This window comes from Saimiri boliviensis, chromosome 3 (genome assembly GCF_048565385.1).
Source record: "Saimiri boliviensis isolate mSaiBol1 chromosome 3, mSaiBol1.pri, whole genome shotgun sequence".
Lineage (NCBI taxonomy): Eukaryota > Metazoa > Chordata > Mammalia > Primates > Cebidae > Saimiri > Saimiri boliviensis.
In genome coordinates, this window is record NC_133451.1 from 115,990,885 (window position 1) to 116,016,273 (window position 25,389).

At 46.8% G+C, this 25,389-nt stretch overlaps 1 protein-coding gene across 2 annotated transcripts in view; it reads right to left on the reverse strand.

The window, feature by feature from the left end:
- The window catches only part of IRF2 (interferon regulatory factor 2), a 100,594-nt gene extending 75,567 nt beyond the window's left edge, over nt 1–25,027 (reverse strand). For both annotated transcript variants that reach the window (XM_074396692.1, XM_003933848.3), the window contains exon 1: nt 24,823–25,027. The gene's annotated coding sequence lies outside the window, so the exon portion shown is untranslated. The remainder of the gene's footprint in view (nt 1–24,822) is intronic.
- Between the last annotated feature and the right edge of the window lie 362 nt (nt 25,028–25,389).

Sequence of the window (25,389 nt, forward strand, 5' to 3'; positions counted from 1 at the left end):
GCCTCCCTTTGCTCATGTTCTCATGCTGGCGGCCATGGACGTTCAGAGCGGGCCAGGAGCATGGACTGTGGATGTCTGCTGCACTGCCTGCTCTCACCCCCAGCTCTGTCATCCAGCTGTGACTTGGGGCAGCTTACTGACCTTCTCGGTTCTCATCAGGTTTTGTGAGGATTAAATAAAGAAGCATGTAAAATAAGGCAGTGTGGTGGCTCACACCTGTAATCCCAGCACTTTGGGAGGCTGAGTCAGGAGGATTGCTTGAGACCAGGAAGTAGAGTCTACAGTGAACTATGATCATGCCACTACACTCCAGTGTGGGCAACAGAGCAAGACCCTGTCTCAAAAAATAAGGAAAGGGGGGTTGGGGAGACGTAAAGTATCTAGAATAGTGTTTTGCATCTTACATGCACTATGGATGGGAGTATAAATAGGTACCAAATTTCCAAATAGCAGCTTGGCCATAGGTATCAAAAATTTAAAAAACACACCCTTGGACCCAGCCCTGTCACTTTCAGGAACGCTTCCCAAGTAATCTAATCATGTATGAAACATGCTTCCTTAAAATTTAAAAAAAAAAAATCTACAATGATCATTAAATTGGCTGCAGATAGAAATGTAATTTTCTTTTCTGTAAAAAAACAGATAACATGAGAAAACTGTGAATTGCAGATAAATTACTTTCCAGATACATGTAAATTAGAAAATCTAAGAGTATTTTTCACTCTATCATTTTTTGAAAGAGTATTTTCTGGAAAAATTTATGCAAGGTAATTAAGACCTAAAAGTGTAGACCGACCTTTTAAAGTATTTTATAAATTTAAACTCATGCTGGGACCCTTAGGTGTGTTTGGACCTGGATCGAAGCATCTAGATGGCAACAGCCTCTGCAATTCAGCAAAGCAAGAATCATGCACAGATTTCGAAGCATATGGACTCAGGCACATACTGCATTTTCAAAGCTTCTTTCCATATGGAAAATGGGAAAAGAAGTGATCCTATATTTCCCTTAATCAGCACGTCCTCTGAGCACTGCCTTTGCAGTGAAGGCACTCGGGAAGGCACAACTCCCCTCCTCGGAGTGCAGTGGGGAGTCAACTTTAAGACTGTGTCAGCCCGCAGTATGCAAGCCATAAAAGACCACCCAGTCCTCTGGTACAGACACCGGGAAAGCAACAGTATAGAGAACAAGTTCAGTAAGGGGAGGCACGTGGGAAAAGGGCAGACATCAAAGTGGGTAACTGAGCCCTGCCAGCTTGAGGAAGAGGAGCGTGGCAGAAAAGGCAGGATCTCAATTAGAAGTTTATGTCACCCCATCACCTGCGACTTCCTTTTGAAGCTCCACAGACCTCAAAAGGTGTGTTTCGCCCCATCAGGAACATAGAAAAGACGAGGGGACAAGAGAGAGGAGATGTCAATGTGTTCAGTATTTGCGAAAAGTCAAGTAACAGAAACTCTTAAAGAGCCAGCATACTGGAACTGGAGCCCAGGAAAACCTATTTGGGGCTGGGCGCGGTGGCTCATGCCTATGATCCCAGCACTTTGGGAGGCCAAGGCGGGCGGATCACGAGGTCAGGAGACTGAGACCAGCCTGACCAACATGGTGAAACCTCGTCTCTACTAAAAATACAAAAATTAACGGAGTGTGGTGGCACGCGCCTGTAATTCCAGCTACTCAGGAGGCTGAGGCAGGAGAATCGCCAGAACACAGGAGGTGGAGGCTGTAGTGAACCGAGATTGTGCCACTGCACTCCAGTCTGGTGACACAGCGAGTCGAAAACCTACTTGCATAGAGGAAGAAAATTGCTACTGATTTCAAACACATCACTAGCAGACTACCTTGAAAACCAACATTTTCCCAAAAACCGGTTGCCTGAAAATAACTTATTCTGAAAGGTTGATTTTGAAGGGGCACTGTCTTTTCCCCTAGATGAGAATAAATTCTTTCCCCCACACTCGATAAGCACAGGCTGGCCCTGACAGTCTGATTCTTGCTGCCACTTTTCCTTGGAGGATGTCCTTTGAGCTGTCCCCTCTGCCAGGAAGCGCTCCATAAAGGTTAGCAGTTATTATTGGTGTTATTCTTATTATGAATTATTATGGAGAGATCCAATGTAACTCTCCATGTTCAAATCAGATCAAGTTCCAACACACCAACTATAAACTTATGCACCACAGTTTCCACTAGTTTGATTCACTTCCTGGGATAAACCCTCCCGATTACCGATGAATTCCACCTGGAAAAGCAGAACCAAAACTGCTGCCCACTCTAAGTACAGGAATACCTCCAAAGCAAGAATGCATGTCTCTCCTGCAAGCTGCAGAACTGTCTTCAAGTATTTTTGGAAGAAACCTACTGCCTCTCACCAATTTCCAAATGGTAGCCAGAGGCTGGATGGTTGGTTGTGGCATCCATCGGCTGGTCAGTTTCCCCTCTCTGCCAACCCCTCCTGGGACCGAAATGGTTATTTTCTTTCCCCCTCCTTGTTGAAACACTGTGGCAGGCGTCCCCAGACTTTTTACACAGGGGGCCAGTTCACTGTCCCTCAGACCGTTGGAGGGCCGCCACATACTGTGCTCCTCTCACTGACCACCAATGAAAGAGATGCCCCTTCCTGAAGTGCGGGGGGGGGGGGGGGATAAATGGCCTCAGGGGGCCGCATTCGGCCCGCGGGCCGTAGTTTGGGGACGCCTGCACTATGGTATCAGGAGCTCAGTTCAGGCATCAAGCACACCTGAATTAGAACCTCACTGCTCACAACCCTTAACTTCTCCAACACATAGTTTCATCATCACTAAACAGAGATCTTAACAGCAACTTAGCAGAGCTACCATGAGAAGAAATAGATAAAGGATAGTTTATGTTATGAGGAAAAGTAGGAGGTTAGATTTCACTGGTCTCCCCTAAGACGTCCCCAGAGAAATTTTAAACAGGCCTGTGCTCCACTTAACTGCAGTGACTAAGCCAGGGTGCTCACAAGGAGTGGGGCGATACCCAGGGTCTACCTTCTGTAATAGAAGCATATTCTCCCACCCTGCACATTGTTGGCCAGATTAATCTCCCCAAATGGCTCCTGATCTTGCAGAAAATCCTTCCACGGTTCCACAGTGCCCATTAAATAAAAGCTGGACTGCTGGCTACATAATTCATCCCCATCCCACCCTTCTGACCTCTCATTGGAACCTCTTATCCCACTGACTCCCCCCACCTTCTTCTTCTAACTTCTTATCCCACTGATTCCCTTCTTCCTCCTCTTCCCTCTCTCCGCCTCCTTTTTCTTTTCCTTTTTTTTTTCTTCTTTTTGTAGAAACAGAAGTCTTCCATGTGGCCCAGGCTGGTCTTGAACTACTGGCCTCAGATGATCCTCCCGTCTCATCTCAGCCTCCCGAAAGTCCTAGGATTACAGGCATAATCCACTGCACTCTTCCACCTTCTGATGCAACCAAATATTAGGGCTTCTGGTACTTGGCAACAGGCGTTACCTCTGTTTAAAATCCTGTGAGGAGTCCCATCTCACTCATCCCAAAATATCAAGCACAGTAGCTTGCACATAATGACATGTAGTAATTACTCATTGATAAGAAAGTGGATTAATCTCTCCTGGAAAACTCACTGAGGGCAAGAGGCGAGGAGGATATGGCAGATGATATTAACTATACCTTGCCACGGATAAACTTAGGAACAAATGGTAAGCAAAGGAAACAAAATGACTACAGAAAGCATGAAACCCAAAAAAGAAAAATGTTACTATCCACGTGCCATTTTCCCAGTGAGTCCAGCTGAGGATGTTAATACACTTTTGAATTACATTGGTTCAACTTTTCGTTCCAAAAACCTCACGGAGCCAACCGCATGAAAATCACTGTGTGCTAAGCATTATCTAAAGCTCCGCGGAGTACACCAACATCACCTAGCCTCAAAGGGCTTACCCTGCAAAGACAAGGCAGGCCCATCAGCATTAAAGCAAGCTGGCATCCGGGAGGTGAGACTGGAAGTGGGGTGAGACGGCGGGGATGGGCACACTGGGGCAGGAACCTGCCCTATGGCAGCGCACCCACCATCACTCATCACAGGCATCTGACACATTTGGTTAGGGTTAGCTCTTTGCATCAGACTCGCCCCCATTAGTTCATTCGCCTCACAATAATGTGACTCTACACTTTAAATAGATGAACTATTTCCAGCTGGGCGCGGTGGCTCACGCCTGTAATCCCAGTACTTTGGAAGGCCAAGGCGGGCAGATCACGAGGTCAGGAGATCGAGACTGTCCTGGCTAACACTGTGAAACCCCCGTCTCTACTAAAAAAACACACGCACACAAAAATGAGCAGGGCGTGGTGGTGCACGCCTGTAATCCCAGCAACCTGAGAGGCTAAAGCAGGAGAATCGCTTGAACCCGGGAGGCAGAGTTTGCAGTGAGCCAGGATCGCGCCACTGCACTCCAGCCTAGGCGACAAATCGAGACTCCGTTTCAAAAAAAAAAAAAGAACTTTTTTCAAAGGCTTATGCGGGAGTTTTAATATTTTATGTAAAAACCCAGAGAAACAGAGAACTCTGGAAGGACGGGGCATCTGATCTGGGCATGGAAGCAGGGCGAACCTCAGGTGGAAGGGAAGGAAGAACATTCCCAACTAAGAGAGGAATAACGACAAGGGCAAGAGACGGGCGGGGAGGGCGACGACCGCTTGGTTGAGCCATTCGTGATACGGAGAAGCTGCGCCACAGGAACACGAGAAACAGGTGGAGAAACTGCTGGACAGTTTCCCTGAGGCTGCTAGTTCAGAGTCGGCCACATGTCCTTGCACCGCAGTGAGGGTCCCTTGCCGACTGCGTGGAGGAAATGCCCCAGTCCGCCGAGGGCACACACCCGGCCGAGGGCACACACCCAACCGAGGGCACGCGGCCGACAACACACACCGACCGAGGGCACACATCCGGCCGAGGGCACACACTTGACAGAGGACACATACCCGGCCGAGGGCACACACCCGGTAGAGGGCACACACCCTGCAGAGGACACACACCCGGCCGAGGGCGAACACCGTCAGAGGGTGCACACCCGGCCGATGGCACACACCCAACCGAGGGCACACACCCGGCCGAGGGCACACACCTGGCCGAGGGCACACACACCGACTGAGGGCGAACACCCGGCTGAGGGCGCACACACTGACCGAAGGCGCACACCCTGCAGCGGACACACATCCGGCCAAGCGCTTCCACCTGCGGCCCGCTCCGCCTTCCCCGCTGGGAAACGCGCTGCCTGAGCCCCCTGCGCGAGGGTGCTGCAGGCGTCTCTGTGTCTGCACAGGAAACAACCATTGAAGCACCACATCTATCACTGCAGCTGAATTCAGCCGACACGGGCTGAGGGTACTGAGTCTACGCGAGGCATGTCGCTGAGCCCTCTACAACGAATAACCGGTTCGAAAAACGCAGTGATAGTTAACAGAGTGTAGACGGTGAGAGACTGACATAGACCACAGGAATGTCTAGGCCTTTGAATAACACCTTCCAATGTATCTCCCCTCCCACCCCCCCACCTCACCCCCTCCCCCGCACAGGGAAGTGAAGAGTCGGGCAAACGTTCCATCAGTGCCACCGCGGCAGCTGGACACCCCAGCTGTGACGCCTCCGCACCCGAGGGCCCCACTTCCCCAGTCACTCTAGCTGCGCGGGATGAGGAGTGTGAGGGGCTCTGGTTCAAACACGATACAGGCGGAATAGCGCCTCCCAAGCGTCCCACATGCTAGCCTCTGCGCCCCGTCGGTAGACTGTGTTATGTGACAAACGGGAATTAAGGAGGCGGGTGATTTAAAGGTTGTCTGAAGGCCGGACGCGGTGGCTCACGCCTGTAATCCCAACACTTTGGGAGGCCGAGGCGGGCGGATCATGAGGTCAGAGATCGAGACCATCTTGGCTATAAACAAACCCCGTCTCTACTAAAAATACGAAAATTAGCTGGGCATGGTGGCGCCCGCCTGTAGTCCCAGCTACTCAGGAGACAGGCAGGAAGAATCGCTTGAACCCGGGAGGCAGAGGTTGCAGTGACCCGGATCGCACCACTGCACTCCAGCCTGGGTGACAGAGCAAGACTCCGTCTCAAGAAATAAATACATAAATAAATATGCGTTGTCTGTTGACCTTGACAGAGGGGAATTTTCCTGGATCATCCGGGTGGTCCCAATGTAGAGAGGAAGCCTCAATGTGGTATGACCAGCTCTGGGCTCCCTCCAGTTTCTGAGTCCCGCTGGCTAAGATTTGAACCTCAGGTGTTCTCCCAGCCCTTCCAGTGGCCTGGTGTGGGGTCACCTGGGGACACTCTGGGCAGACAGGAAGCCCTGTCCTAACCTCTGTCCTGCAAAGGCATTGTTTTGGGGGACCTTGCCATTATCTTTGATTCTCTAACTTGGGTTTCTTACCTGGATTAGAGTCAACTGTCTTTAATTCCTCCTCATTTGAGTATTATAAACTTACTCATAATCACTTCACTCTCTTTACAAACCCATTCAAAACAAATAAAAGAGAGTACAAAAAATATTTTTGTACCTATTCATCACTTCCTCTTAGAAACTTCTATGAAAGCACCTCAAAGACAGGCCTGGCTATTATCAAAGGGACGATCTAGTCCTTCCTGCAATGGACCACGGACTCTACAAACGCAAACGCCTTCCAGCTCCTCTCCAACGCTGCGGGTGCACAGCTGCGACACGCCCCGCTGCTAACAGTCATTAGCTATCATCTTCTGAAATGCACGGGGGAAAATGTTCCAAATCCTCAATAATCTTCCAAAAACGGAAAAAAAAAAAAAAAAAAAAAGCTGGCTCTATCCTTGGAACAAAACCCTTCCTTACTGTGACACAGGAACACATGTCCTGAGTGAGATATTGGTGGCCACCAGGAACTGGCCCAGACACTCCCTCCTTCATCCGTTTTTGTTCCAGCCACCCGGGAGAACCTGGTCCATCCACCAGGAGCGGAAGAAACTGTCAACCCTTCGTGTCTTTGTTCCTGCTCTTCTTTCAACCAAAAACGCCCAGCCCGCCCACTGGCCACCAGATGACATTGCCTTCCTCCTTCCGGCCAGTGGGAAGTCAGTGGTGAAGCACCTGCCCGTTTCTCTGGTCAAAGAGATAGCTCTTAGTTCATGATGGGTAGCTCCAGGCAATTTAAAAAAATAAAAAGAAAATACAGCTTCTTCCTCTTCGCTCCCTCAGACTTTGGCTTGCGGTGCTTCCATGAAGTCCATCTTTCATTGTTTTCACGACCACGGATGGTTATTTATCTGCTTGTCTCTCTAACCAAACGATAAGCTCTTTGAGAGCATGCATCCGAAATTTTCAGCTTTACATGTTCACAGTACAGGGCTTCACACACAGCTGTTAAATGTCTGCTGAAGGAATGAATTCCTCTGAGGGTTTTATTTATTTGTTTGCAGAAGAGAGTCTTCAATTTCATTTCATCATTATCGGGTTTGTTTTCACAGTACTTAAAACTAATTTTAAAGATTTTTTAAAATCTTTGCCCCAAGCCTCAAGAGAATAAAAATGTTTGCAACCCCTCTTCCCACTCCGTGGCATAGCACACAGAGTATGTCTCTTCCTCCAATTATGTACAACTCAGTTACAACCCACACATGATCCTGCCAGGGTATATTATTCAATAAAGTTCAACTTTTCAAAGGGATTGAGTGAAATGAAAAATTTCTGCAGGACATAAAACCAGACCAATGATGAATCTGCCACCAAATAGTTGTGATGTGTCTGTCACTGGATTTCTTCATCTCCTGTAGCTCTTGTAAGAACAAATGAATGGCCTCTCGTTCTGTCCGTAATTCACAATAAATACATCAGTGCTTTTATTCATTTTACTTAACAGATGTTATTATGGCAATATTTTTTTCATCTACTCAGTAATAGTATTGAACCATTATTGAATGGATTATATTTAAATTCTCTTAAGCTCCCAAATGTTATTCTGAGGCTGACTTTACTGATCTTTATCCTGAAATACCACCGAAGTGATGACTCCTAAGGTCTTTCTCATGAGTCTCAAGCCAAGAGGTTCCCACAAGGGCTGCCACTACGATAAATTCGCTGCCATATTCAAGCACTGCTATTTTTCCTCTCACAAGAAATTTCTGCATTTAAAATGCAACAGAAAAAAAAGTAATTATTTACCGCACAGTTCAACAAAACATACTAAGTACTTAACCTGGTCACAATACATTGAGCAGGCTACTTGATTTCTCCAGCCGAAAGAATGAAGGGAAGGGGCCAGCACTAGTTGCTACAGAAACTCCCAATTCCAGCACAGTGTGAGAAGGGAAGGTACTTTCTGATTTCTCGCCTACCCATGCCTGCTGATTTACTTCACTCCAGCATAAGTTAATTCCCCAGAGTGTGCTTCACCGGCTTTACAGTGTCTCAAAGTTCGAAAACAGAACTTTGTGCCACATGCTACACGGACTGCAACAGGGGAGAATCTTGGTTAGTTTTTCAGACCATACTCGTGTGTCATTTTCAAAACTGTAAAAAGAATGACTCAAATCTACAGCTCAACAACAACACCACAATCAAAAACGAAGAAAGGCCTTGAGTACACATTTCTCCTAAGAAGATACACCGATGGTCAAGCAGCACATGAAAAGATGCTCAGCACCATTAGTTCCCGGAAAATACAAATCAAAACCATCATGAGCTGCTACTTCATACCTACGAGGGTGACCCTATCAAAAAAAAAAATATATGCTGATAACAAATATTGCTAAAGGGTGTGGAGAAGTTGGAACCTGTGAGCACTGCTGATGGGGATGTAACTCTGGAAAACAATTTTGTGGTTCTTCAAAAGTTAAGTATAGGATGACCGTATGACCCAGCATTCAACAGGATTGAAAGAATTTAAAGCAGGGACTCAAACATACTTTTATAAAATCTTCTTAACAGCCTTATTCACAATAGGCAAAGTAATAAGAATCCCAGTGTTTACCAACAGATGAACGGATGAACACAAGTGTGGGAATATTATTCAGTCTTAAAGAGGAATGAAGTCCTGATCGTGCTACAACATGGATGCACCTGGAAAACGTTCTGCTAAGTGAAATAAGCCAGACACAAACAGACAAAGACTGTATGATTCCACTTACATGAGACACCTCGAGTGTTCAAATTCACAGACAGCATGGGGGCTGCCAGGGGCTGCGGAAGCAGAGTGATTGTTTAATGGGTATAGAGATTCTGATCCAGGTATAGAAAAAGTTCTGGAAATGGATTGTGGTGCTGGTCAGGCAACACTGTGAATGCGATTAATGTCACCAAATTATACACTTTAAGATGATTATAATGGTACATTTTGCTACGTAAATTTCACCACAACAAATGCTTTAATATGCATGTATGAATTCCCTACTTGCTGTCATTGTTTTCTTCAGTGCTTTTATGGATGATAATTATTCTTTAATTTCAGGCAACTTAAAGTATTCACTGGGGCCACACACACACACACACACACACACACACACGGGGACACACACACACACAGAGGAGGGAGAGAGGGAGAGAGAGAGAGAGAGAGAGAGAGAGAGAGAGAGAGAGAAAGAGAGAGAGAGAATGGAGAAAATGAGGCATTTTCAAAACTAAGTAAGGGCCAGTTTCCCCTTCAAGGTGATGTCCCCTCAAGCCCTGTGAGGAGAGGGTTCTAAATGGTATCTGAAGTAGGACCTACCTAGAAAAAGATCTATGAGAAATCCCTTTTAGATTGATGTGGGTGACCAAAGAAACTTACAAATATACTCTATTAGGCTGTTACTTTAAATAAGCAACAGTAACTCTGAATACTAATGGGAAGCCTTAAAAAAACCTTTTTATTTTGAAATTATTTCAAATCCACTTAAAATTTTCAAAAATAGTACCAAGAGTGCCATCAGCTTCCTTCACTTTACCGTGGGGAGCAGGACAACTGATTCTGCAGTCCAGGGAAGGGGAAGCAGAGAGGGGAGATAATTAGCAGGATTTAGCCCATCCGTTTTCCTGAATGACAAAAGACACCAGGCCACTGTTCCACATTCCAAACTCTACGTGGGAGAATTGTGGAGAAACAGCAAGAACAACAGAAGAATGTGTTGTTGTTTTATGCCTATTTTACAGTCTATTCAGAATCCATGTTTTTTTTTGTTTTGTTTTGTTTTTTGTTTTTTTTTTAAATAAAATGCATACACTTGGCCAAAAAAAAAAAAATCTGTCACATTAGCACCGTGGCTTCCCCTACAATCTGAGACAACCCCACGGGGTCCATGGAAGAACTCTGAAAGGGATTCACAGATAACTGAAATTGTTTCTGGAACCGTCATGTTATCTGCCTAATGGCCGGACTGTGTTTTCTCTATCTGGAGAAATGAGGCTGCTAACTCTGAGGAATGCAGCCCAGCTACCCACCTGGCTGACTCAAATCCAAGCTGATTACTTTTCTTTTGTTTTATAGCTCCCTCTACATATGGAGAGCACTGAATAAACACCTGCTAAATAAATGACTGAAAGGATGAATGATCAAAATAGTCAACTCTTTCAGCTAAGCGCTCTCCTCTACCCCCATCTCCAAATTGCAATGACTTTCAAGGAAAAAAAAAAAAAAATGTAATGCGTCAAAAGCACCTGTAAGAGAAGTAAATCCTCTCCTGTAACATTTTCAATTCACCCTGACTTCAGCCATCGTCAGGATGACGGCACCCAATAGTGGAAAGAGCAGGTCGTCTACAATCCCTACAGGGGCCTTCCTCGCAGGCTCCCCAAGTTTCCACCCCGCTGCAATGGAGAGAAGAAAGGGGAGCAGCAGTCCTGCCCCACAATCCCAGGTGTCCAGCCACCATCTGCCTTCTCTGTCCCCTTTCTTCCTTCCTACACTGAGGGCCTTACCTTCAAAGGTCAGCTCAACAGTGTGTATGAGCTGAGTTTTCCCATACGAACAAAAATCCCAGCATCCCAAGAAAGAGCCAATAAAGATCTACCTTCAGGACTATTATTTTAAAGTGAGATTATGCTTTGCTGTTCTTCTGTCAGTTGCAAATCCCCAAACCTACTGGAATTCACTTAAAACTAATCTACAGTGTTTTCATTGGAAGAAAGTAATCAGGAAAGCTCTGAGCCCCTGAGCAGCTGGGAATTTCGTTGCTGAAGGTTTGGTTTAGTCTTTATTTTTCTAGCTGCTGGCCCTGCTAACACGATTCCGTGAAGGTCGCATTTAATCTTGCAGAGAAAAGCTACCTAAGCAGTTCTTAGGTAGGCTTCAGTAAAAATAAATTGCCTTGGCTCTCCGGATAAGTCTGTTACTTCAACCCAACAATTACAGTCAAAGAGAACAAATGAAGGCAAATGTACAATAGTGTACTTGATTTCAAAAGAATTTCACCGCATAGTTGTTATGGGCTGTGTTTGTTAATAACAAAGTTATTATTAACAAAGAACCCATGGAAAAAGTAGCAGCTTCCAAATGTTTATCTCGAGTTCATCACCAAATATAGTTATTTATACATACAAGAAGGTATTAGTACCATCATTGGAACTTAAACATCAAAGGAATGAACTTATGAGATTTTTAAAAGGACTAGATACAAAGGAGAAAAACCAAACAATTTTTCACCTTCTGGGTGTGGAACCCCTTATATAAAGTGACAAATCCTAATGTTTGTGTGTTCAATTCATATCCCACTAGGTTTTCAGTACAAACTAGATCTGTGCCATCCTTCCTGAGCTGGAATTCAGCCTTCCAAGCCAACCTCTGCTTTACAGGTGAAAATCGAATCAACAAGTATTTATCTAGTTCTTAAAGGCATCAAACACTGGTGAGGAATGTAAAGAAATCAGGCTGGATCCTGGCTCTCTAACAGCTTACCACATAGGTGATACAAATGAAAAAATCCAAATAATCAAAGATCTTCGTTAACAGTTCAAGAGTTAGAAAACATTCATCTCATCGAGATGCAGATAGCTAACTACCTTAGCAATGGGACATAGAGTATGCTGCTTCTACAGAAATTCAGAGCATTTCATGTTTCAGGCTGAAGAGATTAGGTATGGTTTGTGGGGAGAGGCACAAGATTCAAGCAGTTATGACCAAAGCAACCACTCCAACTCCGCTCTCCTTCAGTCCTCCTAGGGTTATTCCCTGTAATAAAACTTTCTCTCTCTCTTCTCTTCACGCCTTCATTCACGCCCTGTGGCACACCAACCAAGACGGAGGCCACCAGCCACGTGGGCCTACTGTGCACTTGGAATGTGGCTAGGCTGAATTAAGACGTGCTGTAGTTGCAAAGGACACATCAGATTTTACCTACTCATTATGAAAAAAGAATACAAAGTATCTCATTAATATCTTTACATTAATGACATACTGAGATAATACTTTAGATAACATGAGTTAAATGAGATACATTGTTGCAAGTAATTTTACCTACTTTTTACTTTTCTAGTGGCTACTAGGAAACTAAAGCTATACATGCCCTCACATTATGTTTGTGCTGGACAATGTTGTGTGTATGTATGTATATATTCTTTTGCGGGGCGGGGGATGTGCAATGGCATTCAGCCTCCAAACTCATAATGGTTACACCCAGTCCTACTTCCATAGCCATCTAAAAACATTTCCATGTTCGCAAAGAGAGTGAAACTGTTCTAATATTTTTTCAGATAAAAATTGGAGATTGGTCGGGTGCAGTGGCTCACGCCTGTAGTCCCAGCACTTTGGGAGGCCGAGGTGAGTGGATCACAAGGTCAAGAGATCGAGACCATCCTGGTCAACATGGTGAAACCCCGTCTCTACTAAAAATACAAAAAATTAGCTGGGCATGGTGGCATGTGCTGAGGCACTCAGGAGGCTGAGGCAGGAGAATTGCCTGAACCCGGGAGGTAGAGGTTGCGGTGAGCCAAGATCGCGCCATTGCACTCCAGCCTGGGTAACAAAAGCAAAACTCCATCTCAAAAACAAACAAAAAAACAAATGGAGATTTGAGGGCGTCAGTTGTGAAAAGTCAGAGGTCACACTCTGATTAAGTTCTACTGTCGTTCTCCAGCAGGCGTCTTGTAAAGGCAGCTGTGTGGGGAAATAAAACTTCCCGGACTTCTTTCCAGACTCCTCAGAGCTCCTATAAAATCCCTTCGCCCCTCTAAGATACAGAAATGAATACAATACAAAGGAAAAGAATATACAGGACATGAAGACAGGGAATGCGGATGATATGATGACAGGACATGAAGATAGGGACCGTTTAGGATATGAAGGTAAAGAATATGTCAGAGAGGAAAGCTTTGAAAGAAAAGGGCTAATGGACTATAATCTTCATTGCTTCCGGAAGGCCATTCATGAAGTTTTTGAGGTGAGAATGAAAGTAGTAAAATCTCGAAAGGTTCAGAATCGGCTGCAGAAGAAAAAGGGAGCCACCCCTAATGGGACCCCTAGAGTGCTGCTGTAGGTGACGGTTCAGGAACATCTTTTGAAATCAGACCCTATCCATGAGGCTGCTGCGCCATGTTGCACTAAAGGAAGAGGAAGAAGGAGCTTGGGACACATACCATGGATTTGTTGTAAAAAAAAAAAAAAAGAATATATAGGATATGAAGGCAGGAACCATTTAGGACATGAAGACAGGGAATGTATAGGACATTAAGATGGGGACTCAACAGGATATGAAGATAGGGAATGTTCAAGACGTAGGGGCCGGGCGCGGTGGCTCAAGCCTGTAATCCCAGCACTTTGGGAGGCCGAGGCGGGTGGATCACAAGGTCAAGAGATCGAGACCATCCTGGTCAACATGGTGAAACCCCGTCTCTACTAAAAATACAAAAAAATAGCTGGGCATGGTGGCATATGCCTGTAATCCAAGCTACTCAGGAGGCTGAGGCAGGAGAATTGCCTGAACCCAGGAGGCGGAGGTTGCAGTGAGCCAAGATCGCGCCATTGCACTCCAGCCTGGGTAACAAGAGCGAAACTCCGTCTCAAAAAAAAAAAAAAAAGGGAATGTTCAAGACGTAAAGATAGGGCATGCGTAGGATATGAAGATAGAGGCCATTTAGGACATGAAGATACGGACTGTATAGGATCTGCAGATGGGGACTACACAGGACATGAAGATAGGGACCATATATGACATGAAGGTGGGGAATGTATGGCACATGAAGACAGAAGCCATACTGGATATGAAGAGGGAATGTACAGACATGAAGACAGGGACTGTACAGGACCTGAAGATAGGAAATCCTGTCACTTCCCCTACAAACATTTGACACTTCACTTACCACGCGCATTACATCTGTAGCCATTTATGTACATTAAATGCTCTTTTCCAAAAGGATAACAAAACCTCTCATGTCCTCAAGAGGACCAAATACTTTTAGCCCCAACTGATTCCCAAGACTCTGGGAAGACCTATCTCCATAAGGATGTGCATTTCAAAAGGAATGAAAACCAGACTTTGAGACATCTCCAGGTCATAAGCGTCTCACATTCTAAAAGGTTAGGAGAGATCCCCAGAACTTTTTCATCCCATGTCAGGGGAGCCAAGGTTTTTATTTTTTTCCTTTTTCTTCTTCTTTTTTCTTTTCTCTCTCCTTTTGGACAAAGCAGCTGTCCCTGTCTACAAAGTGTAGCCCACACCTACATTCCATTAGTTTTCAGCGTCACCTAAGGGTCAAGGTTTAGGGGCCTGGCACGGCAGTCTCACTCCGGCTGTTGCCCCGGTTGTAAAGATCAACAAGGAAGTCTTTTACCTACCCAGGAGTTTTGTATTTCTGCAGTATTCATATGTACAAAGAACGTTAACTGTAAAGTTAGACCACGTCTCAAGCCCTTCACAGTTCCTGACAAAACATTAGATCCCAGCCTCACTAAGGAACCACCACCAATCTAACTGTCCTCAAGTAGCCACAGCTGTCTGAGGACAAGGGCACCTCCTAGCCCTGGCGGGGTCAGCAGTAGCTCTAGAGGCTGGTCCACAGGTGGAGGTGAAAGGCTGGAGGATGGCCCAGCGCGTCTCTAACCTCATGGACCAGAGGTGAGGGCAGAGACCACCTGTTAGCACTGTCTTGAGAATATTCTTCTGGTTAAAGGATTAACTGGTAATTTTGCTTACTGTTTTAAATTTAGAAAATACAAAAATGTTTCAAGGAGAAAAAAAAAGCTGAACACCCACAATCCACCATCAGAAAGATATGTTTTCTTCCAGGCTTTTAAAAATACACAATATACACATATGTTTTTAAAATAAAATTAGAAGCACAATTTCATATCCTTTTTCCCCCACCCAACCAACATAGATCATAAATATTTTCACATCACTAACCGCCGCTTGAAAACATGAGCTTCATAAGCTACCTGTCCTGTCTGGATGTGCCATTATTTGTTCAAATGTGTCCCCATTGTTGGATATTTAGGGTGTTTCCAAGTTTTTGCATAACAAAAGCTAATTCAATAAACATCCTTGTACATAAATCTTTGTTCTCATCTCCGGTTTCTTCACATAATTCGGTTCCAAGAAACAGAATTACTGGAACAGAGAGCTTAACATTTTTAAGACTTTAAGTATATAGCACCAAGGTAAATTCCAGAAAGTTTATTTCAATGTAGAATCCCAGCTACAGCCACTGTGGAGTTCTGAGTGCCCAAATCAGTGGCCTACACTACCCAGTTATGGAATTCATAGTTCAGTTGTCACTTGTCCCGTCCGTTCTTTAGGAAAACATATTATCAGCCCATTCTATTCCCCAATTCCATATTTACCTCCCATAATCTGAATAGCACAATTACATTGATTTATCCTTAGAAATTCTATGAATGCATTAAATTATTACATGTGCCCTGAAAATATGTACATCTGTTATGTATTAATTTAAGAATTTAAAAATAAGATAAAAACAGTACCAAGGAGGGTCAGTGTGGGGGAGAAGGGCCTAAGATAGCTATTACAGTATTTCTGATAAATTTTATCAGCTGGGAGTCCATGGTTACCCCCAAAGGCAATTTCACATTTAGTTGAGGGCCTCACATAGTGGGTATGCATTTTCCCATCCCTAAACAATGCATCCACATCAATACAGTTACACATTCCGCGAAATGTGCCATTAAGCAATTCTGTCATTTTTTCAACATCACGGAGTATTCTCACACAAACCTAGATGGTGTGGCCTCCTACACACCCAGGCTGCTGGTGCGGCCTGTGGCTCTCAGGCTGCACACACGTGCTGCAGGTTACTGCCCTGAGGACCGTAGGCCAGCTGGAGCCCAACGGCAAGGACTTGTATATAGAAAAAGGTACAGTAAAAGTATGGTATGATCTTCTGGAGCCACTGCCATGTATGTGCTCCATTGTTAACCTAAATGTCATGATGCAGTAACATCACTGTACTCTAAAGGTGGCCACTGACGACTTCGTGTATCCTTGTAGTAGAACGTTAGCTGCTGCCTGGCAGTCTTCCCATCCGCCTTTATCATCCCCACGACAAAAGGCTCTAACCCCAAAGTCAGAAGCGGAGGGTCCTCCAGTCTTTCGCCTGGTCCTTGAGTTACCACTAACTGCCTAACCAACTTCAACTTGCCCCGCCGACCTCTAAAACTCCTTCGATGACATTTGTGTAAAGACAGAAAAATCTACCTGCCCGATTATCTCTTCACTCTCTCCCATTCAAGAATCCAGGAAGCACAATTCTCACTTTCCTTTTTCACCACCCCATCCCCCAACTCTCACTTTCCAACAGCCTTTCATCCCTACCCTCTCACCCGACACACCCATCATACTAGGTGTCAAGACACTCTCTTATCACCACTGTCATCTTTCTCATCTTCTGCAACAGAGCTAGGGTAAAAAGGACAAAAGAACTTTCAAAAATAACATGGTAGATAGTCCTTGAAATAAAGCAATTTGTATGCAGTTCGTCCTCATCTAAAAGGTCAATCTCATGAAATGGGAAAATAAGTAAGATTCTAAGCTTAGGGGACCAGGACAGCATATTCTATCTACAGAGTACTCTTTGGATCTTCCAAAACTCCGACATTCGTAAGAACAATTAAAATGTATGCTCAACAGGAACAAATTAAAATGTATGCTCATCTCTCCCTTGATCACATTATGTGTACGAGTATCAAAGGCCCTCAGCAGACAGCAACAGATTGTTAAGTATGCCCAAACGAAATTATTTATGAAAATTACAAAGCAAGCAGTTAATTCTCAAAAATCTTCATTTAATGAAAACAGGATCGGCTTTTATCACATGAAATCCTAAATTAAGATATTTTGCTGAAATAAATTAGTCTTGCCTTTGGGATAAATATACTTTGAGTCCATCATGACGAAGAACCTCACACACCTTCTGTTTCTCATCCGCAGACATTCTTTGTCAACTCCGCTCTTTCTTGCTTATCAAAAGGGAATATTAAACTGATAAAGGAGCTATAAACTGAAACCGAAACAAAACAAAACCAAGCACCTAATTCTCCATGGCCTATCTGGACAAAGAGACAAATACACAAAATAAAATAAAGTCCTTCTTGCCTCTTCAAAATGGAAAATTCGGCTGGACGCAGTGACTCACGCTGGTGATCCCAGCACTTTGGGAGGCCAAGGTGGGTGGATCACCTGAGGTCAGGGGTTCAAGACCAGCCTGGCCAACATAGCAAAACCCCGTCTCTTAAAAGTACAAAAATTCGCCAGGTATGGTGGTGGGCACCTGTAATCTCAGCTACTCAGGAGGCTGAGGCAAGAGGGTTGCTTAAACCTGGAAGGCGGAAGCTACAGTGAGCCAACACTGTGCCACTGCACTCCAGCCTGAGAGACAAGAGCAAGTCTCTGTCTCGGGAAAAAAAAAAAAAAAAAAAAGGAAAATTCAAAGTATCACAAACTTAACAGGAGTCCCATTTCTTTATAACAAGGAAGGCCACCGTGGGCAAAGCCAACAGAGTGACCACAGGCCTCCGTCCAAAGCGCTCTTTAAAATGTGGGAAGAGGTTTCCACCTGAGCCAAGGATAAGATCAATTAGATGCTTGATTCAGTGGCTTTCCATTTTGGCTCTGGCCACATACCTCAGTGAGACTGGGGGACAGGGATCCAGTGGTGAATAGAGGCTCCCTATTGGGGCAGGAGGGGAAAGGGGCTATAGACAGTCTCAAATCTAAAGGGTCCTGAGTAATTTCTAAAATCCCTTCCCCAGGCAATTTTCATAACACACATAGGTTCTGTCTCCTCCAGCCACATTTTACAGAGTGCAAACTTCCAAAAGGGGAATTGATTAGAGAATTAAAAGGCCACTCCAGGAATCTGAGTTCGTGCACCTTCCACTGCAGAGCCTTGCACACAGCTGGCTGTCAACAAATACTAACAAATAAATGGGCCAGGCGCGGTGGCTCAAGCCTGTAATCCCAGCACTTTGGGAGGCCGAGACGGGCGGATCACGAGGTCAAGAGATCGAGACCATCCCGGTCAACATGGTGAAACCCCGTCTCGACTAAAAAATACAAAAAATTAGCTGGGCATGGTGGCGCGTGCCTGTAATCCCAGCTACTCAGGAGGCTGAGGCAGGAGAATTGCCTGAACCCAGGAGGCGGAGGTTGCGGTGAGCCGAGATCGCGCCATTGCACTCCAGCCTGGGTAACAAGAGCGAAACTCCATCTCAGAGAAATAAAATAAAATAAAATAAAATAAATAAATAAATGGAATAACACAACGTGTGCATTTAAGAAAACTATTGCATGTGTTACTACATTTAACAAGATCGATTATTCATTTAAAATAATCGCATGGGGTCCCTAGATCCCCAAGCAGACCTCAAGTTATTCATGGAGGGTCCTGGCTAGTTTCACTGCCTCAGAAAGCCTAGCGGGATGGTGAGTTTCTCTCACATGGAGCTGACCAGCCTGACCAACACACCGCGTGTCTCTACCTTTGCTATAATGAGATGAACTAGATTTAATACCAGTTTTTTCAAGGCAATCTGACTGGACGTCGTGTGTGTTTCTGAGCAATGAAAATGGGCACAAGTGCCCGGTACGGTGGCTCACACCTGTAATCCCAGCAGTTTGGGGTTTCGAGGAGGGAGGATAATGAGGCCAAGGGTTTGAGACCAGTCTGGGCAACACAGCAAGACCCTGTCTCTACACACACAAAAATTTTTAATATGTCGGGTGGTACATGCCTGTGGTCCCAGCTACTCAGGAGACTGAGGCAGGAGGATCACTTGTGCCCAGGAGTTTGAGCCTGCAGTGAGCTATGATCGAGCCACTGCACTCCAGCCTGAGTGACAGAGTGAAACTTTGACTCTAAAAAAAAAGGGGGGGGGGTACATGAAGTCTTCCTAAATAATCACAATTTGTTTTAGAAACAGTTTGTCAGAAGATGGAGCTTCTGAGGGAGAAAATTATTTTCAGGGGATCTTTGAAGGTCAATGCCAAGACTACAAGTCCTGCTGCTTGCTCTGAATCCAAAGCCCCACATGGAGTCCTGGGAACAAGGGGGACCTGTGAGCTGCAGTTCCTGCTTGTGTGTTTTCCTTGGTACTCTATAAAAAAATACTGGCTTCATGTTCATTCCGGGTCCTATATATTAGTCATCATTCTTTGTTGATAAGTTAAAATTTGATGGAACCTCCTCACCCCCTTTTCCATCAGTCACCCCCCCCCACCAGAGCCACTCCTCAACTATGCATTAAGCTGGCACCAAGCACCAACCACTTATCACACTCGGGCCAGACACAGGGCACCAATGGAGCAGGCAGAGGCGGAAGGTCCTGACAGAGGCTAGCACTGTGTCTGGCTTATAATAGATGTTCTACGGATATTTATTTAGTGTCCACATAAATTCTCTTGTCTGCGTTAAGCCCTTTTTGGTATAAGGCAGATAAGGGAACCATAACCCAGATACTCCATTTAGAGTAAAGTAATTTTTCACTATCAAAAGAACAGTATGTGAAAATGCTCTAAAAACAACAGACTTTTGTATGAGATGACGTTAAGAAGAAAAATATAATGTTCTTGGTAACATGAAGTTACCCCTGTGCAGCAAGGCACATCGTGCCCCATACAGATGAAAAGAATAATTTTTACTAATAATGACTGACATTTCACTGCAATTTCACTTACTTGCATATATTATATATTTTATATATTATGTTATAAATATATATACTATCAGTTAAATTTACTTCCATGTATGTTGTCACATATATGGTGTTGGGCACACAGTAAGCATTCATTAAATGCACGTGAGCCAAGTCTCTCTACAGATGGTAAAGCAGGCTGGGCGTGGTGGTTCGCACCTGTAATCCCAGCACTTCAGGAGGCCAAGGTGGGTGGATCACCTGAGGTCAGAAGTTCGAGACCAGCCTGGCCAACATGGTAAAACCTCATCTACTAAAAACACAAAAATTAGCCCGACATGGTGGCGCACAGTTGTAATCCCAGCTCCTCGGGAAGCTGAGGCACAGGAATTGCTGGAACCCGGGAGGCAGAGGATGCGGTGAGCTGAAATTGTACTACTGCACTGCAGCCTGGGTGATGACAGAGAAAGACCCTGTCTCCAAAAAAAAAAAAGGGAAAAGCTAAAATCAGCCCAGTGCCCACCTGCAATGACAGATAATGAAGAATCTGACACAAGAGTGAAGAAGAGTCAGACTAAAGCAGAGAGGCTTGGGAAGATTTTCTAATCTGCTCTAAAGAGGGAAAATATATTGGTCTGTTATTTCCATATCATTTGGTCTCCATGGATACCATCTAACTTTCCTTCTGACAGGAAAGAATTCCCTGACAATATGGGATTTCACTGTTGAATATTTTCTTGATACTTTACATAAAAGTTATTCCATGTTTAATCTTTTATCATTATTTATATATGCTCAGAAGTAAAATCCCTCCTTGCTGGAAATTCTATGAGAAAGACAGTGTCTAAGCCAGTCATGATTATCTGGGCCTTTCACATTTAAAATAATCTGATAAAATTTTTAAAGTTAACGCCTTACATATTGGAAGACTACCATAATGTATGTGATGTTCTCATATACAGTATCTCAACTGTTCATGAAAGCAACCCTATGAGATACAGTTAAGACTTATTATTACCCTCCTTACAGCTAACCCCAAAAGGTAATAACTGAACATATTTTTTGTTGTTTGTGGTCAGCTCACTACATAGAACACTGTCACTACGTAGAACGCCATGTGAAGAAGCTGTCTTTCTCCCTGTCAGTTGAGTACACGGAGACTAGCACTGTGGCTGATCACAGACGTTCTACGGATATTTGGGTGTCTACATAAATTCTCTTGTCTGCATTAGGCCCTTTTTGATATAAGGCAGAGAAGTGAACCATAACACTTTAGAGTACAGTGTGGTTTTTCACTATCAAAAGGGTATTACGTGAAAAATGCTCTAAAACAAGAATTTTGTACAAGATGATGTTAAGAATATAACGTCCTGGCCGGGCGCGGTGGCTCAGGCCTGTAATCCCAGCACTTTGGGAGGCCGAGGCGGGTGGATCGCAAGGTCAAGAGATCGAGATCATTCTGCTCAACATGGTGAAACCCCGTCTCCACTAAAAATACAAAAAAAAAGTTAGCTGGGCGTGGTGGTGCGTGCCTGTAGTCCCAGCTACTCAGGAGGCTGAGGCAGGAGAATTGCTTGAACCCAGGAGGCGGAGGTTGCGGTGAGCCGAGATCCCGCCATTGCACTCCAGCCTGGGTAACAAGAGCGAAACTCCGTCTCAAAAAAAAAAAAAAGAATATAACGTCCTTGGTAACATGAGAAAAATCGATGCACATCAAATGTGAAACATCGAAAGTTTCCATTTTTCCAGTAAGTTTAAACGTCTTTCACTCTGGTACACTATTCGCCTAATAAAGTGTTTCAGAAAATGGGACAAAAGTGGGACCGTAGTTCATAAGGCTGTTAGAACTTCATGTCGAGTGTGTGTTTGGCCTGGTTTGCTTCCAGTTTGACTATAAATCCTTACTTTTGCCGGGCACGGTGGCTCAAGCCTGTAATCCCAGCACTTTGGGAGGCCGAGGCGGGTGGATCACAAGGTCGAGAGATCGAGACCATCCTGGTCAACATTGTGAAACCCCGTCTCTACTAAAAATACAAAAAAAAAAAATTAGCTGGGCATGGTGGCGCGTGCCTGTAATCCCAGCTACTCAGGAGGCTGAGGCAGGAGAATTGCCTGAACCCAGGAGGCGGAGGTTGCGGTGAGCCGAGATCGCGCCATTGCCCTCCAGCCTGGTTAACAAGAGCGAAACTCCGTCTCAAAAAAATAAATAAATAAATAAATAAATAAATCCTTACTTTTGATTACGATGACATTTTTACAGGGAAGTAAACCTGAAATTACTGAAACTTTCTCTAACAGAAAAATGACAACTCACTGAGAATCAAATATGTAAATATTTAATTTTAACAAGCAGTTACAAATCATAACAGACAAGAACTCTTGGATCTAAGGGAGCAAAATCTGATTTCTTACACAACGGGCAAAGCTGTAAGTTATAATCGTTCACTCATTACAGTGAAATTCCGGACTTTGACACATCAATCAATAGATGTTCCAACTTTCCCCCTAGAGATGCCACTTCAAGTCTTAAATATTCCATCTGCTCAAGTTTCCTCAGAAAAGGCACGTTTTCCCAGGATTTTTTAGGTTTGTATTTTTGCCCCTTCTCCCTCTAAAACAAGAATAAAGGAAAGTTGGGGAAATCAGCGAATCCTGAATCTGTGTGCGCGATGAAGTTAAGCAGAGTCACCCTCGGGGCCTGGTAGGGATAACTGCATCTGCCTGGCATCATGACCATCCACCGCGGCCTAACCCCAGACCCCCGTGTGGACCTGCCCTTAAGCACCAGAAGCTGAACTGCTCAGTTCGAAGAAAACCTGCAGTATACGAAAACTAGTCAATGACTGCAGGCTTGACAGCAGTCTCTGGGATTCCTGAAAATCCACGACCGGAAATCTAACTATCTTCCATCCCGCCTGGCCATTCATCAAAAGCAGACCGAGTCCCAGCCACAGGGAGGCCGGCGGCTGAGGACGAACGCCTGCACCACTTTTCATCATTGAGAACGACTGCGTTCTCTCCTTCCATAGCCAAGGACAAGGCGCAACTGGAGCGAGGAGGCTGAAGAGGGAGGGGGCGGGGAATCCGTCCCCAAGTTTCAGACAGTACCGGGTTACAAATGAGAGAACGCCACCTCGCTCTTCTCAGCTGCCGGGGAGGCCAGTCCCCGGGATCGCACCCGCAGCCGATCGCCAGGGTCCTGCCCACACGGACTGACCCGCGCTTCACCTGGTGCCCTGCTGCGGCCCTGGAGCCCAGCCTGGGCTGCCAGCCTCCTTCCCCTCCCCCGCTTCTTACGGTCCAAGGAGGAGAGGGTTGCAAGCGCACCCAGACTGGCGGCCCAGGGGAGTCGCCGGCGCGCGCGCTAGGAGGGGCAGGAATCACACCCGCGACCCTTGGAACTTGGTCCCCAGCCCTCGCGGGCGCCGGCCCCCCGACCGTACCACCGGGAGAGGGCGGACGCTGCGATTGGCCGGGGCCGGCTTCACTCGGCGGGCGAGCCCTGCCGGCGAGGCGGAAAGGAAGTGGCGGCCGCGGCTTTGCACCAACCACGTTCGGCCAGCGGGCGAATGTCACCCGGCGCCCGGAGCCGGGTCGGAGGGCGCGGGGCGGGCACTCGCGTCCCCACCCCGCCCCGGGACCCCGAGGGGACGCCGGCCCCCACGGCGCCACTCCGTCCCCGGAGCCTCCCCGCCCCCACCTCGGCCGCTCCGTAGCCGAGGCGGGTCAGGCCCAGCGCGCAAGGCCGGCCGGGGGCGCCTGCGGGGACCGGGGGCGTTCGGCGCTAGGCCGCGGCCCGGGCGGCTGACCCCTCGGCGCCGCGCTCTCCCGGGACGCGCCTCCCGAGCCCCTTGCGCTCCGGGGCAAGTGCAGTGACAAAGCCCCGGGGCCCGGCCGGGCGCTGGCAGGCGGGAAGGAGGACGCCGCGTCCCTTCCGAGCTGCTGCGGCGGCGGCCCAGCCCCCAGGAAGCGGGGCGCGTCGGCCAGGCCCGGCTCGGAACCCGCCCTCCGGCCCAGGCTGCTGGCACCCGACGCCCGCGACCCGACCCCGAGCCCGGCGGGCGGGCGAGCCCCGGGACCGCCGCGGGGCGCCCCAGCAAGTTTCCTCTGGCGGTGGCTGGAGGCGCCCCTCCCGGCCGGGGCGCGGGCGCGGGCAGCCGGGCGGGCGGCGGTGCCTGCTCATGGACTCTGGAGGCAGCCTGGAAGTGGCGCCGCCGCGGGCACCGAGGACCCGCTCCCCTCCTTCGGATCCGCTGGCGGCGGTAGCTGCACACACACGCGCACACACAAACACGCACACACAATTTTGTTTTAAATGAGGCCAGACTCCAGCGGACCTGCACCCCCACACACAACACCTGGGGCGCAAAGCACACACAGCAGGTCTGTGTCCATGGAGCCACCTCTCCGCATCTGCAAATCCAAAAGTGAAATTAAACCTCCACCAACCTCCTCCTCCTCCTCCTCCTCCCTCTCTACCTCCTCCTCCTCCTCCTCCTCGCAGCCTCAGCAGCCCCAGTGGCAGCAGCAATAGCAGCAGAACCTGCTTCCCCTAAAATCAGATGATCCATAATTGCGCCGACTGTTCCTCCAAAAACCGGTACTAATATTTATGAACCCCGGCATTTCCCGTCTGCAAAACACCGTGTCTAGGCATCAGGACACTCAGACACACACGGCCCCCCACAGTCACCAGAAACATGCCCTCGAGAGAAACACACGCACAGTCACAACTATTATTTGAAAAATGTTACCTCTCAGTGTGCTTTTTTCACGCTACCAATACAATTCCGCAAGGTATAAGTGTTGCTAGGGTGTGTGAAATGGAAATGAAAGCCCGTCAGTTGAATAATCGCAGGAGCAAAACTAAAAGTTACTCCCCGGCTTGCCTGAGAACAGTCCAGATCGAAAGCAAAACAGGGAGAGGAAACTGCGAAGAGCCGCGGCTGGAAATCCCCCCACCCCCCGCCCTCCTCCGGCCGCGCTCCCTCCCTCGCCTCCCCTCTCCGCCCTCCTCCCTCCGCCCTTCCTCCCCAGTGTTTGTTTCAAGCTTGTGCAACCGGGAGGTGGAGGCGGAGGGAGGGCGCGAGCGGCCCGGCCGGGAGGTGCGGAAGTTCGCCGCCGCCGCTCATTGGCGGGCAGCGCCGCTTTCATCATTTCTCGGAAAAGTCAATTTCATTTTCGCTTCCCCAGGTCGCGGCTGCAGGAGCAACAAGCGGCGGCTCGTGAGTCCGTGGCTCGCACCCAGGGGCGCCCGCACGCGCCTCCAGAACGCCCGAGTCGGGGTCCGGGGCTGGGGGCGCAGGGGAGGAACGCGGACA